Consider the following 16,662-nt stretch of genomic DNA (forward strand, 5'->3'; position numbering starts at 1 on the left):
AAGATTAAGAATTGTTAACTTGCATAAAGCTGGAAAGGGTTACAAAAGTATCTCTAAAAGCCTTGATGTTCATCAGTCCACAGTAAGAAATGGAGAAACACAGCACTGTTGCTACTCTCCCTAGGAGTGGCCAACCTGCAAAGATGACTGCAAGAGCACAGCGCATAATGCTTAACGAGGTTAAGAAGAATTCTATAGTGTCAGCTAAAGACTTACAGAAATCTCTTGAACATGCTAACATCTCTGTTGACGAGTCTACTATACGTAAAACACTAAACAAGAATGGTGTTCATGGGAGGACACCACGGAAGAAGCCACTGCTATCCCAAAAAAACATTGCTGCACGTCTGAAGTTTGCAAAAGAGCATCTGGATGTTCCACAGCCCTACTGGCAAAATATTCTGTGGACAGATGAAACTATAGTTGAGTTGTTTAGATGGAACACACAACACTATGTGTGGAGAAAAAAAGGCACAGCACACCAACATCAAAACCTCATCCCAACTGTAAAGTATGGTGGAGGGAGCATCATGGTTTGGGGCTGCGTTGCTGCCTCAGGGCCTGGACAGCTTGCTATCATTGACGGAAAAATTAATTCCCTAGTTTATCAAGACATTTTGCAGGAGTATGTTAGGCTACCTGTCCGCCAATTGAAGCCCAACAAAAGTTAGGTGATGCAACATGACAACAACCCAAAACACAGAAGTAAATCAACAACAGAATGGCTTCAACAGAAGAAAATATGCCTTCTGGAGAGACCCAGTCAGAGTCCTGACCTCAATCCAATTGAGATGCTGTGGCATGACCTCAAGAGAGCAGTTCACACCAGACATCCCAAGAATATTGCGTAACTGAAACAGTTTTGTAAAGCGGAATGGTCCAAAATTCCTCCTGACCGTTGTGCAAGTCTGATCCGCAACTACAGAAAACGTTTGGTTGAGGTTATTGCTGCCAAAGGAGGGTCAACCAGTTATTAAATCCAAGGGTTCACATACTTTTCCCACCCTGCACTGTGTATGTTTATACTGTGTGTTCAATTAAGACATGAAAACATATAATTGTTAGTGTTATTAGTTTAAGCAGACTGTGTTTGTCTATTGTTGTGACCTAGACAAAGATCAGATCAAATTTGATGACAAATTCATGCAGAAATCCAGGTATTTCCAAATGGTTCACATACATTTTCTTGCCAATGTACACAACTCACTGAGCTATAGCTTGCCGGTTCTATAGCAAGCTGCTCTGTCTGCACTGCATGATTGGTGAAGTAATTTAATGTTGAGCTAAAAGTAAAAAAATATTTCAGAGATTTTTGAAAGGGACAACATAAACCAGTACTTTTTTGGGTTTGAACCGGTTCAGAACTTTATTTTGCTGGTCGGAACCAAAAACAAATAATTGCACTCTTCAGAACGAAACAATTGGAAAATAATTTTGTTTCAAACCCCTGGCACACACTGGTTGAATCAACATTGTTTCCACGTCATTTCAATGAAATTACGTTGAACCAACGTTGAATTGACATCTGTGCCCAGTTAGTAGTAGCTTGTTAAACTACTGTATATTTTCAGAGTAGCTTCCCCAACACTGGTCTATTCATAGTTCAAACGTTCTGAAGAGAAATACAAAATAATTGCTTTTTTTCTGAGGTTTTTTGGTGTTTACAGTAGGGTTCCTGCAAAGCCTTTGAACCGCAGAAGCTTTATTTATAAGCGTATCATTTTAGAATAACTAGGCTAGTACTTCAAAATACTAATTGACCGAAGGCAACTCGGAAGGGATATCCCTGGTCACTTCACATGTTAGGGAAAAACACCTAGGCTAACGTAAGTCCTTTTAGGTGACCCTAGAAGTCCACCAAAAAGAGTGTCCACCTGATCTGTGTGTTTTTCAGGTGTGTGTGTGTGTGGTGCATAGATAAAAGAGTGTGTGTGTTAGCATGTATCAGGTTGTGTACTGCGTGTCAATCATTGGTCATTTTACAGTAGTGAGAGGTATTTTTCTCACCTTAAAGCCAAGTGGAAATAAAAACACTTCAGTGCCCACAACCTTCGACCCCATCACTCTCTGATCTTGAGATGCTTTCTTCTCCTAGAGGTATCTGTTTGAGGCTGCTGTGTGTACATGAGAGGAACTAGAATGCATGCGTGCGTGCATGCGTGCGTGCATGCGTGCGTGCGTACGTGTGTGTGTGCGTGCGTGTGAGCACATGTATCCAGTATGGCGTAGACAGAACATTCTAGACTCTGATCCAGTAGAGGTGGACTGAGGACATGCTCTGTTAGCTGGTACAGCAGAATTGAGAGATTATTGCTGATGCGTCTGTTTATTTTCTTCTCATTTTCACTCACATCCACGACCCAGAAGTGGCGTCCAACAAGCAGAGCTCGGGTCAAACAGACAGAAGAATGGTCCAAGGAGTCAGTCCTGCAGACCACCACCTAGTCTTATAGTCATGTTCACCCTCCTGTGCGTTCCCCTCTGAAGGTCAGTAACACAGACAGACTTTTGAGTTTTCTTTGGTTTAGTTTAGTTTATTAACTCAACCATTTAAAAAAAACAAGCAAACATAAAAATGTAATATGTCTTACATGCACATGAGTTAAATCATGGAGGATAACACACAAGAAAGTCTGGGACTTATTTACATTGTTAAATCATGGAGAATAACACACAATACAGTCTGGGACTTATTTACATTGTTAAATCATGGAGAATAACACACAATACAGTCTGGGACTTATTTACATTGTTAAATCATGGAGAATAACACACAATACAGTCTGGGACTTATTTACATTGATAAATCATGGAGAATAACACACAATACAGTCTGGGACTTATTTACATTGTTAAATCATGGAGAATAACACACAATACAGTCTGGGACTTATTTACATTGATAAATCATGGAGGACAACACACAATACAGTCTGGGATTTATTTACATTGTTAAATCATGGAGAATAACACACAATACAGTCTGGGACTTATTTACATTGTTAAATCATGGAGAATAACACACAATACAGTCTGGGACTTATTTACATTGATAAATCATGGAGGATAACACACAATACAGTCTGGGACTTATTTACATTGTTAAATCATGGAGGATAACACACAAGAAAGTCTAGGTAGGTAGCCTGGTGGGTAGGAGCGTTGGGACAGTAACCGAAAAGTTGCTGGATCAAATCGCTGAGCTGATAGATTTTTAAAAAATCGTTCATTCTGCACCTAACCAAGTCAGTTAACCTACTGTTCCCTGGGTGCTGATGACATGGAGGTCAATTAAGGCAGCCTTCCCCACCTCTCTGATTCAGAAGGGTTGGGTGAAATGCGGAAGATGCATTCAGTTGTACAACTGATAAGGTATTCCCCTTTCCAAGTACAGTTAAAAAATGTGATCTTATTTCCTGTGGTCCTCTGATGGTCCTCTGATGCAGCTAGGGTAGGACTGTGTGTGTGTTTCTTGTGTGTGTGTCTTTTTCTATTTGAGCTTGAAACAAAGGCAGTCCTGATCCTGTCTAGATGGGCCAGAGGGACGGGATTCTGCTCTGTGGTTGGGTCTGGGTCAGGCCGACTGGTTCTGGGAGAGCTGGTAATGCTTTATTTTGCATTATTATTTTTATTTCTAAGAAAAAAGGCTTCCAAAAGGGTTCTTCGACTGCCCCCATTGGATAACCCTTTTAGATTCCAGGTAAAACTATTTCTGGTTCCATGTAAAAACCTCTCTGGAAAGGGTTCTACATGGAAGCCAAAATGGTTCTACTTGGAACCAAAGGGTTCTACCTGGAACGAGAAAGGGTTCTTCAAAGGTTTCTCCTATGGGGACAGCCGAAGAACCCTTTAGGTTCTAGATAGCACTTTTCTTTCTAAGAGTGAACTGGTATATAGTATTAACTAAGAGATTGTGGGTTCTAGTCCCATGCCATCCAACCTCTGTACACCAACACCAGCTCCATTCCAAGCCCTAGCCCCAGCTCCAGCCATATACCTATGCCACAGGAGGCTGGTGAGGGGTGGATGGCTCATAATAATGTCTGGAATGGAGTAAATGGAACGGTATCGAACACATGGAAACCATGTGTGGGATGTACTTGATACCATTCCATTTGTTATATTCCTGCTACTTCTCTGACCCAGTCCTCCCAAATTAAGGTTCCACCAGCCACCTGTGACCTATACCCATATCCCATCCCCTCTCTCCTAGTTCCAGTTGCAACCCTTTTCCCCCACAACCAACACTCAGCCACAGACTCAGCCTCATGCCCTACCCCTACCCCTACCCCAGCCCCTAGACCTACCCCAGCCCCAGGCCCTAGCCCTACCCCAGCCTCAGCCCTACCCCTACCCCAGCCCCAGGCCCTAGCTCTACTCCAGCCCCTAGCCCTAGCTCTACCCAAGCCCCAGACCGTAGCCCTACCCCAGCCCCAGCCCCCAGCCCTACCCCAGCCCTACCCCAGGCCCTAACCCAGCCCCAGGCCCCAGCCCTACCCCAGCCCCAGCCCCATCCCTACCCTAGCCCTACCCAAGCCCTACTCCAGCCCCAGCCCCTAGCCCTACCCCAGCCCTACCCCAGCCCCAGCCCTACCCTACCCTAGCCCCAGCCCTACCCCAGCCCTAGCCCTACCCCAGCCCCAGGCCCTACTCCAGCCCCAGCCTCAGCCCTACCCCTAGCCCAGCCCCAGGCCCTAGCCCTACCCCAGCCCCAGAACCTAGCCCTACCCCAGCCCTACCCCTGCCCCAGCTCCAGCCCCAGACCCTAGCCCTACCCCAGCCATACCCAGCCCTAGCCCTACCCCAGCTCTAGCCCTACCCCTAGCCGTGCCCCAGCCCTACCCTTACCCCAGCCCCAGCCTCAGCCCTACCCCTAGCCATGCCACAGCCCTACCCCTACACCAGCCTCAGACCTAACCCTAGTCCTACCCCAGCCTCCGCCTCAGCCCTACCCCTAGTCCTACCCCAGCCCCAGCCCCAGCCTCAGCCCTACCCTATCCCTAGCTCTACTCCAGACCCAGCCCCAGCCCTAACCCTACCCCTACCCCAGACCTACCCCAGCCTCAGCCTCAGCCCTACCCCTACCCCAGCCCCAGGCCCTAGCCCTACCCCAGCCCCTAGCCCTATCACTACCTCAGCCCCAGACCCTAGCCCTACCCCAGCCTCAGCCCTACCCCAGCCCTACCTCAGACCCCAGCCCTAACCCAGACCTACCCTTACCCCAGCCTCAGCCTCAGCCCTACCCCAGCCTCAGCCCTACCCCAGACCCAGCCCCAGCCCTACCCCTACCACAGCCTCAGCCCTACCCCAGCCCCAGCTCTATACACTAGCTCACCTATGATGGATGACAACCAAGTTGACCCTTGACCTTTTCTCAGGCGGCTGGCGATTCTAACGTGGCTGTGCCAGCCTCTCTCCCCCCATGGGAGCCGGCCATCTCCTGCCTTTGAATGGGGCCCGTCTCGTTTCTGTGGCAATGGGAGCCAGACTTGCCAAAGAGCCCTCACTCTACATCCTTATTTCTTTCTTGGCTCTCAACGCCTGCGATATGGAAATAGATCCATCAAACAACCAAAACATAGAGTGGGAGAAGTGGGGGGGCAGTGGTGATCTCACTGCAAACTGTGACTTCACACGTTTGTCCACAGAATGGATCTACCACCCACATGCATCCGCAAATTAATACGTACACGACCCATATGGGGGTCCCGAGTGGCGCCGCGGTCTGAGGCATTGTATCTCAGTGCTAGACGTGTCACTACAAACCCTGGTTTGATCCCAGGTTGCATCACAACCGGCCATGATTGGGAGTCCCATATGGTGGTGCACAATTTGGCCCAGCGTCATCTGGGATAGGGTTTGGCTGGGTTAGATACTGTGTGTGTGTGTAAGTGAGTGTGTGTGAGTGTGTGTGAGTGTGTGTGTGTGTGTGTGTGTGTGTGTGTGTGTGTGTGTGTGTGTGTGTGTGTGTGTGTGTGTGTGTGCGTGTGCGTGCTCGTGTGTGTGAGCACATGTATCCAGTATGGCGTAGACAGAACATTCTAAACTCTGGTCCAGTAGAGGTGGACTGAGGTTATGCTCTGTTATAGCAGAATTGAGAGATTATAGATCATGTATGTTATGTTCAGTTTTGGCCATCCATGCCTGGCTTGGGTCGCATTGCTAATGACGCAGATGTCTTTTATGATGCAGTTACATCTAAGCCATTTAACAGACTCTTGTATGCATATTGATTTGGAGTGTGTATTCAAGTAAGAAAGTCGGAACTGAAACATAATACCATCCTTATTGTAGCTTTCCAGGACCAGGTTTGGGACAAATGTCTAGGTGCTGATACATTCCACAGGTCACTTTAATTGTCACACACACTTCCGTCACCAAATTGCAACTCAGAGAGTAAATAGATTCAGCTGACGTCTTTAAGAGTGGGAATGTGTTTGGGGGATTTGTGGGGTAGGTGGCTGTCTATTATTAGTATGCCATGTGCAGTGACAGACTGAGCTCGTCGCCTCATTTTAACAAAGGATCAACTGTACGAGAACAGCTAGAGTACATACCATCTGACAGAAAGCATTAAGATGACCCAAAGTGATACACATTTCTACAGTATATTATGGCCATCATTAACTTAAACCATAGTGTATGTGTGTGTATATCTGCATATTGTATGTGTGTGCATATGTGCGTGTGTGTGTATGTGTGTGTATGCCCGCGTGTGTGTGTGTGTGAGCGTGTGTATGTGTTTGTCACGGGCCACACTCGGGAGGGTGGGAAACATTTTGACAGAACATAACAGATACAGAACATGATTTCTGTTTAGTGTCAGACAAGTCCTGTTGTCATGGAGATGCCATGACAAGTCAGAGTTTGGACACAGATAGAACAATGAGACAGGTATGTCTCCCGGATGCAAAAGCTAATTGAGTTCACAGAGTAGGTGTTCCCTAACGGAAATATGCAGATAATAGGATCTCGCGCCAGTAGAATCTCGCTAGCTTGTGCTTGGCTCTGCCCACCTTCTTGCTTGTTCTGCCCACTATGACTCATTTGTTCCCATTTGAAATGACAAGCTGTGGACTTTCTTGGTTTAGTTGTAAAAAATCTTTGGTTTAGATGAGCAGCGAAGGCAACCATAACAATTGGATTTCACAGAGTTCCCCCTAGCTGTCAGACATGTGTAGACCTACATTATGCGAGTCCTGCTGTATTAAGGAAGGTGTAGGGTAGGCAACCTCAAGACATGATGCAGCTTGGTTCCGAAAAGTATAGGCTACGCTATGCAACACACCTGTCATTCACTGGCATTGTATTTAGCTACAGGATCCACTGAATAAGGTCCTTTCAAACTGCTTCCATGAAATCTATGTACAGAAATGTCAGTTTGGCTTAGAGTAGCCTCGGACACCAAGGCTTCGCTGACGTAGTCAAGTCAACGAGACGCGATTTGTAAGGAAGGCCCCTTGTGACTATAGGGTTTCGAAGGAAGTGCCGCCATCTTGGTCACACAGACCTACTATTAGCTAGTCATTAGACAAGATGACATTGTTCCTAACCTATAGCCCCCTCAGTTTGACTCTGTCTGAATGATTACGTGGTGAGTTCAGGGTGGAAATGTCTTCATGAGATCCTCCTCACCCTCACAGAGGATCCCACACTCAGTCACACACTCACACAGTCAGTCACACAGTCAGTCAGTCACACAGTCAATCAGTCAGTCAGTCAGTCAGTCACACAGTCACACAGTCAGTCAGTCAGTCACACAGTCAATCAGTCAGTCAGTCAGTCAGTCACACAGTCAGTCAGTCAGTCAATCAGTCAGTCAGTCACACAGTCAGTCAGTCAGTCACACAGTCACACAGTCAGTCAGTCAGTCACACAGTCACACAGTCAGTCAGTCACACAGTCAATCAGTCAGTCAGTCAGTCACACAGTCAGTCAGTCACACAGTCACACAGTCAGTCAGTCAGTCAGTCACACAGTCACACAGTCAGTCAGTCAGTCACACAGTCAGTCAGTCAGTCTGTCAGTCACACAGTCACACAGTCAGTCAGTCAGTCAGCCACTCAGTCAGTCACTCAGTCAGTCACTCAGTCAGTCACTCAGTCAGTCAGTCAGTCAGTCACTCAGTCAGTCAATCAGTCACTCACTCACTCACTCACTCACTCACTCACTCACTCACTCACTCACTCACTCACTCACTCACTCACTCACTCACTCAGTAACTCACTCAGTCTGTGGTCCTGCCCATTAACCACATGTGGTTGGCCACACGCCACAGTGATTTCAGCTGCCCTGCCTGCCCAAGACTCACAAAACAATTATTCAAAGCTGTCTGATGTTTGCATGGGTGAGTGTGTGTGGGTGAGTGTGTGTGTGTGTGGGTGAGTGTGTGTGGTTGAGTGTGGGTGGGTGAGTGTGTGTGTGTGAGTGTGTGTGTGTGAGTGTGTGTGGGTGAGTGTGTGTGGGTGAGTGATCCAGTGTCTCTTTAGCCCTTTACTGCACCGGGCGAAATCATGGTCACACAGAGTGTTTCTTGGTAGTCTTAAACAAATCTACTTTGAAACGAAAGTATACACCTCACACACCTGGTTATGGGCTTAAAAAGAAGAAGACACCTGTACCATGTCAGATATAGAGTTGAAATGTATTACATTTTCAGTTTGTATCACAATATTTCACTTTATATACACCACAGAAGACTGAAATATAACCAAATTGTTTGACATCGAAACACCAGATTTGTAGTTCTTTTGTAAATAACATTGGTTAATGATGAAATGATGAAAATGATGAAGAACATTCCAGCCATGAGGCCACTACGGGGTGATTTGGTCTTTTGACTGCAGGAAAGGGCTACCAGGGTTGTTCAGGGTTGCATCAGTTACACAAGTCAGAATGGCTGTTTACAACTGGGATGCTTTTATTTCTGTAAACATTGACAGCGTCACTCTCTCTTCCACATAAGATGTGTTTCCGTTGTTTAAAAAGGATAAACAATCTGCAACAATGACGCAGTACAGTCTGACATGCACAAGATGTGTTTTACAAAGAATGCTAAAAGTGTAAGCTATTGCAATATGAACTTTGTTAGTGTATAGTCAAAACATGCATGATCTAATTGTTTGCAATGCCAACAGCTGTAAAAACCGAAGAAGTGACCTATGGGGGAAGAAGAGTGGGAGAAGAAGGAGAAGAAGAGGGAGGAGAGGGAGGAGAAGAAGAGAGAGGAGAGGGAGGAGAAGAAGAGAGAGGAGAGAGAGGAGAAGAAGAGAGAGGAGAGGGAGGAGAAGAAGAGAGAGGAGAGAGAGGAGAAGAAGAGAGAGGAGGGGGAGGAGAAGAAGAGAGGGGGAGGAGAAGAAGAGAGAGGAGAGGGTGGAGAAGAAGAGAGAGGAGAGGGAGGAGAAGAAGAGAGAGGAGAGGGAGGAGAAGAAGAGAGAGGAGAGAGAGGAGAAGAAGAGAGAGGAGGGGGAGGAGAAGAAGAGAGGGGGAGGAGAAGAAGAGAGAGGAGAGGGTGGAGAAGAAGAGAGAAGAGAGGGAGGAGAAGAAGAGAGGAGAGGGAGGAGAAGAAGAGAGAGGAGGGGGAGGAGAAGAAGAGAGAGGAGGGGGAGGAGAAGAAGAGAGGGGGAGGAGAAGAAGAGAGAGGAGAGGGAGGAGAAGAAGAGAGAGGAGGGGGAGGAGAAGAAGAGAGAGGAGGGGGAGGAGAAGAAGTGAGAGGAGGGGGAGGAGAAGAAGAGAGAGGAGAGGGAGGAGAAGAAGAGAGAGGAGAGGGAGGAGAAGAAGAGAGAGGAGAGGGAGGAGAAGAAGAGAGAGGAGAGGGAGGAGAAGAAGAGAGAGGAGGGGGAGGAGAAGAAGAGAGAGGAGAGGGAGGAGAAGAAGAGAGAGGAGAGGGAGGAGAAGAAGAGAGAGGAAGGGGAGGAGAAGAAGAGAGAGGAGAGGGAGGAGAAGAAGAGAGAGTAGAGGGAGGAGAAGAAGAGAGAGGAGAGGGAGGAGAAGAAGAGAGAGGGGGAGGAGAAGAAGAGAGAGGAGAGGGAGGAGAAGAAGAGGGGGGGAGAAGAAGAAGAGGGGGGAGGAGAAGAAGAGAGAGGAGGGGGAGGAGAAGAAGAGAGAGGAGGGGGAGGAGAAGAAGAGAGAGGAGAGGGAGGAAAAGAAGAGAGAGGAGGGGGAGGAGAAGAAGAGAGAGGAGGGGGGAGGAGAAGAAGAGAGGGGGGGAGGAAGAAGAAGAGAGAGGAGAGGGAGGAGAAGAAGAGAGAGGAGGGGGAGGAGAAGAAGAGAAAGGTGTGGGGGAAGTGTGTAAATGTGTGTGTGTGTGTGTGTGTGTGTGTGTGTGTGTGTGTGTGTTAGTGTGTGTGTGTTAGTGAATGTGTGTGTCAGTGAATGTGTGTGTTAGTGAGTGTGTGTGTGTGTTAGTGAGTGTGTGTGTGCTAGTGAGTGTGTGAGTTAGTCAGTGTGTGTGTGTGTGTGTGTGTGTGTGTGTGTGTGTGTGTTAGTGAGTGTGTGTGTTAGTGAGTGTGTGTGTGTGTGTGTGTGTGTGTGTGTGTGTGTGTGTGTGTGTGTGTGTGTGTGTGTGTGTGTGTGTGTGTGTGTGCTAGTGAGTGTGTGAGTTAGTCAGTGTGTGTGTGTGTGTGTGTGTGTGTGTGTGTGTGTGTGTGTGTGTGTGTGTGTGTGTGTGTGTGTGTGAGTGTGTGTGTGTGTGTGTGTGTGTGTGTGTGTGTGTGTGTGTGTGTGTGTGTGTGTGTGTGTGTGTGTTGTGTGTGTGTGTGTGTGCGTTAGTGAATGTGTGTGTGTGTGAGTGTGTGTTAGTGAGTGTGTGTTAGAGTGTTTGTGTTGCATTTTATAGATGTCCATTTATAAATGGCCCCCCTTGCATGAGTGTTTGTGCGTGCACACACACACACACACACACACACACACACACACACACACACACACAAGAGCCAAGTACAAAGCTGAGCACTATAAACACTCTCCATCCAAAACATCTTTCTTCCTCCAGAAAAAGACAGAAATATCTCAATCTACTCCTCCTCCTCTTCCTCTTCCTCTACCTTACCTTTAGACACATCTGTCTGTTCTCCTCCCTCCTTCCTTTTGTCTTCCACTCTTCCTCCACAGATATCTTTCTCTTCTCATCTTTGTCTTCCCTGTCTCCTATTCTTCCTCTCTATCTAAATGAGCAAATACGTCTATTCCCCTCTTTTTTCCATGGAGAGAGGGGCAGAGGAGGGAGAGGGGAAGAAGAGAGAGCAGCAGAGAGAGGGTGAGAGGGAAAAAAGAGGAAGAGAGGCAGGCTGGTGTGGGAGGTGAGAGAGGGTGTGAGAGGAGGAAATGAGAGGAGCAAAGAGTAATGAAAGGGAGAGACGTACGCACAGAGACGTATGTGTAGAGTATAGGTATGAGTACCGTATGAGTACAGTATGAGTACAGTATGAGTACAGGTATGAGTACAGGTATGAGTACAGTATGAGTATAGGTATGAGTACAGGTATGAGTACAGTATGAGTATAGGTATGAGTACAGGTATGAGTACAGTATGAGTATAGGTATGAGTACAGGTATGAGTACAGTATGAGCACAGGTATGAGTACAGTATGAGTATAGGTATGAGTACAGGTATGAGTACAGTATGAGTACAGGTATGAGTACAGTATGAGTATAGGTATGAGTACAGTATGAGTACAGTATGAGTGCAGGTATGAGTACAGGTATGAGTACGGTATGAGTACAGGTATGAGTACAGGTATGAGTACAGTATGAGTACAGGTATGAGTACAGTATGAGTATAGGTATGAGTACAGGTATGAGTACAGGTATGAGTACAGTATGAGTGCAGGTATGCGTACAGTGTGAGTACAGTGTGAGTACAGTATGAGTACAGTATGAGTACAGGTATGAGTACAGTATGAGTACAGCTATGAGTACAGTATGAGTACAGTATGAGAACAGTATGAGTACAGTATGAGTACAGTATGAGTACAGGTATGAGTACAGGAATGAGGCACGCAGAATTGATCCCTGTACAGGCCTTTCCTCTGACAACACTGTTGGATCCTACTGGATGTTAAAAACACTAACTGGGGAACGACTGTCAAAGCCTACTGAGCATGTCCAAAAAAACACTGGGCCTTCCAATTCCACTCCCCACCACACACACACACACACACACACACACACACACACTGGCCCCGTTAGACACAGCTGTGCTGCTAAGCAACCAAACTATGTTTACAGATTCTCTCACTCCCTTTGTCAGTCTCTCGCTCTCACATTCTCATCTGAATGCAGTGAATTCCTTTAGTTTAAAATCTCTTAACACTAAGTTAGAGGTGTATGGTCACACAAACATGCCCTTTATCCACCACACACACACACACGCACACGCACACGCACACACACACACACACACACACACACGATCTGATCTGCAGTGTCGGAGGGGTCATCATCATCTTAGAACACTCTTTGACCTTTCTGTTCTTAGTCGGCCTTCCTGACCCTGTACCTCCTGTGTCCACTTGAAGGGAGGGGGTATGCATAATGTGTTTTTAGTTGATTTGTTCAACTATAGGTGGGTATATACCTGTGCACAGCGAGGTGTCCCACTGGGAAAAAAACTGGTTGAATCAGCGTTGTTTCCACATCATTTCAACCCAAAGAATCTACGTGTCGACATTGAATCAACGTGGAAAACCGATTGGATTTGCACATGTAATGACATGGTGACTTGTTGTTGCCTCACAGAATAAGAGCATAACTGGACATTCACTTTTAATGACTGACCAATGGACCGATGAGCTTTCCAGTGAGAGAACACCATCCATTTCAACCAATGAGCTGTCATTTTCCCAGAGAGAAATAGCTCTTGTCAGCCAGTGACAGTGTTTGACCTGCGCTCTTTTCACACCAAACTGCTGCTCCTGCCCCCATCACACAGACCTGACAGTTTGGCTTCATCTCTCTGCCATGCACACATCTCACAGCCTACACATAGACATGTACGTTCACTCACACACACACATGCACACACACATTCTCCTGCATACACACACACACACACGCCTTCCACACAAGCAATCTTTCACAGATACCCACATTCCATTTCCTGGGGATGGCAACTTTTAGCAGAAGAAGAGAATCGAGCTAACCCAGAAGGGGGCACTGTCACGACATACACCAACTACCCGCTGCCCAGGCTTCCCCCAGCTCACACTCTGTCCACCAATAATACTATGATCTACTTCACTGTTCATCGCTTTGGTAGCATCCTCTGCCAGTAAGAGTGTGAGCTGGGGGAAGCCTGGGCAGCGGGTAGTTGGTGTATGTCGTGACAGTGCCCCCTTCTGGGTTAGCTCGATTCTCTTCTTCTGCTAAAAGTAGACATGTACTGTATGACAACAAAACATATTTGACTTGAATGTAAAATGCATCACAGAAGTCTCAGTGACCTCTGCATGTGAAGCAGCCACAGTAAACACAGACAACACTTAATGGTACTTAAGCTTTACACGGAAAACCAACCCGAATTGTTCAAACAGTCTAGCTGATTGATTCCCATTTATTCCAAACTGCCAAGATACCCAATAACATCCAAGAACAACTACATTTGAAGTGAACCAAAGTTTATTGGTGCTACCCCAAAAATATTTAGTTTCAATGAAATCCAAAGGAAGACTTGGATTTTACTGAACTATTTAAAGTGCCTTTAGAAATGATTCACACCCCTTGACTTTTTCCACATTTTGTTGTGCTAAAAAAAGTTATTACATTTAGATTTGGTGTCACTGGCCCACACACAATACCAAAGTGGAATGATGTTATTAGAAATTTTTACTAATTAATAAAAAATGAAAAGCTGAAATGTCTTGAGTCAATAAGTAAGTATTCAATCCCTTTGTCACAGCAAGCATAAGTAAGTTCAGGAGTAAAAATGGGCTTAACAAATCGCAAAATAAGTTGCATGGACATAGTTTTTGAATGACAACCCCATCTCTGTACCTCACACATACAACCATCTGTAACGTCTCTCAGTCGAGCGGTACATTTTAAACACAGATTCAACCACAAAGACCAAGGAGAGTTTCCAATGTCTCACAAAGAAGGGATCCTATTGGTAGATGGGTTTAAAAAAAAGCAGATATTCAATATCCCTTTGAACATGGTGAAGTTCTTAATTACACTTTGGATGGAGTAGCAATGCACCCAGCCACTACAAAGATTGACTACTACATTGTAGTTACTCCACAATACTAACCTAAATGACAGAGTGAAGAAAAGGAAGCTTGTACAGAATAAAAGGAAAGGAATTTACTCAATGTCCTGAATACAATGTTTTCAAGCATGGTGGTGGCTGCATCATGTTAAGGGTATGCTTGTCATCAGCAAGGACTATGTCATTATTTAGGGTAAAAAGTAACGGAATAGAGCTAGGCACAGGCAAAATTCTAGAGAAAAACCTGGTTCACTCTGCTTTCCAACACTCACTGGGAGATGAATTCTCCATTCAACAGGATAATAACCTAAAACACAAGGCCAAAGATAAACTGGAGTAGCTTACCAAGATGACATTGAATGTTCCTGAGTGGCCAAGATACAGTTTTGATTTAAATCAGCTTGGAAATCTATGACTTGAACATGTCTCTCTAGCAATGATCAACAACCAACTTGACAGAGCTCGAAGAGTTCAAACATTATAATTAAGTGCAAGTATTGTACAATCTAGGTCTGCAAAGCTCTTAGATTTACCCAGAAAGACTCACAGCTGTAATCACTACCACTGGTGATTTTAACATGCATTGACTCAAGGATACTTATGTAAATTAGATATTTATGTATTTCATTTTGTATACATTTTCTAAAAACATGTTTTCACTTTGTTATTATGGGGTATTGTGTGTATATGGGTGAGAACAATGTTATCCATTTTGAATTGAGGCTGTAACAGAACAAAATGTGGAATAAGTCAAGGGTATTAATCATTTCAGAAGGCACTGTACAATCGTGTAAAACCAGCCCTGATATGAAAAACTCACTGAGAAAATATTATGGATATCATCACAGAGCATCAAAAAACAATGACAAGGAACACCACTCTATACAAAGACTTGTCTACAACTCTGGTTCTGATCATTCCAAAATACACTCAAAGGCAATCAACCTGTCAACTGTTCCTAAATGACCAGTGCTGATTGAACAAATACAAACACATTGCATATACAGACACATAAACCAAGTGCCAAGATGTCAACCTGAATTTAACTATATTTTTTGTTGTTTTACATGCATCTGAAAAAGCTTCATTTATTACAGCATTCAGCCTTGTAATCTGACATTATGAAAAAGATGCTAAGGCTGGAGAATTGGAAGGTTCCTTACCTTTCTCTGTGAGTGGCTGCTTAAAGGGGGAATAATCACTGCAGTCAGACAGATGGAGAGACAGACAGATGGATGTACTGAGACAACCCTGGGTTATGAGCTCCGAACAGCATCAAGGCATGGACCTGTCTTATATCTACTACTGGGAGGAGTCAGGGGAAGAAGAGTGCAGAGAGAGGGAGCGAGAGAGGGGGAGGGCAAGAGAGGGGGGGGCAAGAGAGGGGGAAAGAGAGTGAGGGGGAGAGGGCACGAGAAAGAGAGTGAGAGGGCAAGAGACAGAGAGAGGGAGGAGGGATGGAAACAGAATGAGAGGGGGGAACGGGCAAGAGAGAAAGAATGGGGAAAGAGAGTAGAGAGAAAGAGGGGTGAAAGAAAGTGAGAAAAGGGTGGAAGAGTCCAGACTTCAATAAGAATAATGGATGGAAGAGTCCAGACTTCAATAAGAATAATGGATGGAAGAGTCCAGACTTCAATAAGAATAATGGGTGGAAGAGTCCAGACTTCAACAAGAATAATGGGTGGAAGAGTCCAGACTTCAATAAGAATAATGGATGGAAGAGTCCAGACTTCAATAAGAATAATGGATGGAAGAGTCCAGACTTCAATAAGAATAATGGGTGGAAGAGTCCAGACTTCAACAAGAATAATGGGTGGAAGAGTCCAGACTTCAATAAGAATAATGGATGGAAGAGTCCAGACTTCAACAAGAATAATGGGTGGAAGAGTCCAGACTTCAACAAGAATAATGGGTGGAAGAGTCCAGACTTCAATAAGAATAATGGGTGGAAGAGTCCAGACTTCAACAAGAATAATGGGTGGAAGAGTCCAGACTTCAACAAGAATAATGGATGGAAGAGTCCAGACTTCAACAAGAATAATGGATGGAAGAGTCCAGACTTCAACAAGAATAATGGATGGAAGAGTCCAGACTTCAACAAGAATAATGGATGGAAGAGTCCAGACTTCAACAAGAATAATGGATGGAAGAGTCCAGACTTCAACAAGAATAATGGGTGGAAGAGTCCAGACTTCAACAAGAATAATGGATGGAAGAGTCCAGACTTCAACAAGAATAATGGATGGAAGAGTCCAGACTTCAACAAGAATAATGGATGGAAGAGTCCAGACTTCAACAAGAATAATGGATGGAAGAGTCCAGACTTCAACAAGAATAATGGATGGAAGAGTCCAGACTTCAACAAGAATAATGGGTGGAAGAGTCCAGACTTCAACAAGAATAATGGATGGAAGAGTCCAGACTTCAATAAGAATAATAGATGGAAGAGTCCAGAC

General features: G+C 45.3%; 1 protein-coding gene across 1 annotated transcript in view; it reads right to left on the reverse strand.

The window, feature by feature from the left end:
- Nucleotides 1-15,456, reverse strand: part of LOC112247088 (collagen alpha-1(VIII) chain-like) — a 28,869-nt gene extending 13,413 nt beyond the window's left edge. The window contains exon 1 of the mRNA XM_024415747.2: nucleotides 15,370-15,456. The gene's annotated coding sequence lies outside the window, so the exon portion shown is untranslated. The remainder of the gene's footprint in view (nucleotides 1-15,369) is intronic.
- Between the last annotated feature and the right edge of the window lie 1,206 nt (nucleotides 15,457-16,662).

Source organism: Oncorhynchus tshawytscha, linkage group LG03, assembly GCF_018296145.1.
Source record: "Oncorhynchus tshawytscha isolate Ot180627B linkage group LG03, Otsh_v2.0, whole genome shotgun sequence".
In the NCBI taxonomy this organism is placed as follows: Eukaryota; Metazoa; Chordata; class Actinopteri; order Salmoniformes; family Salmonidae; genus Oncorhynchus; species Oncorhynchus tshawytscha.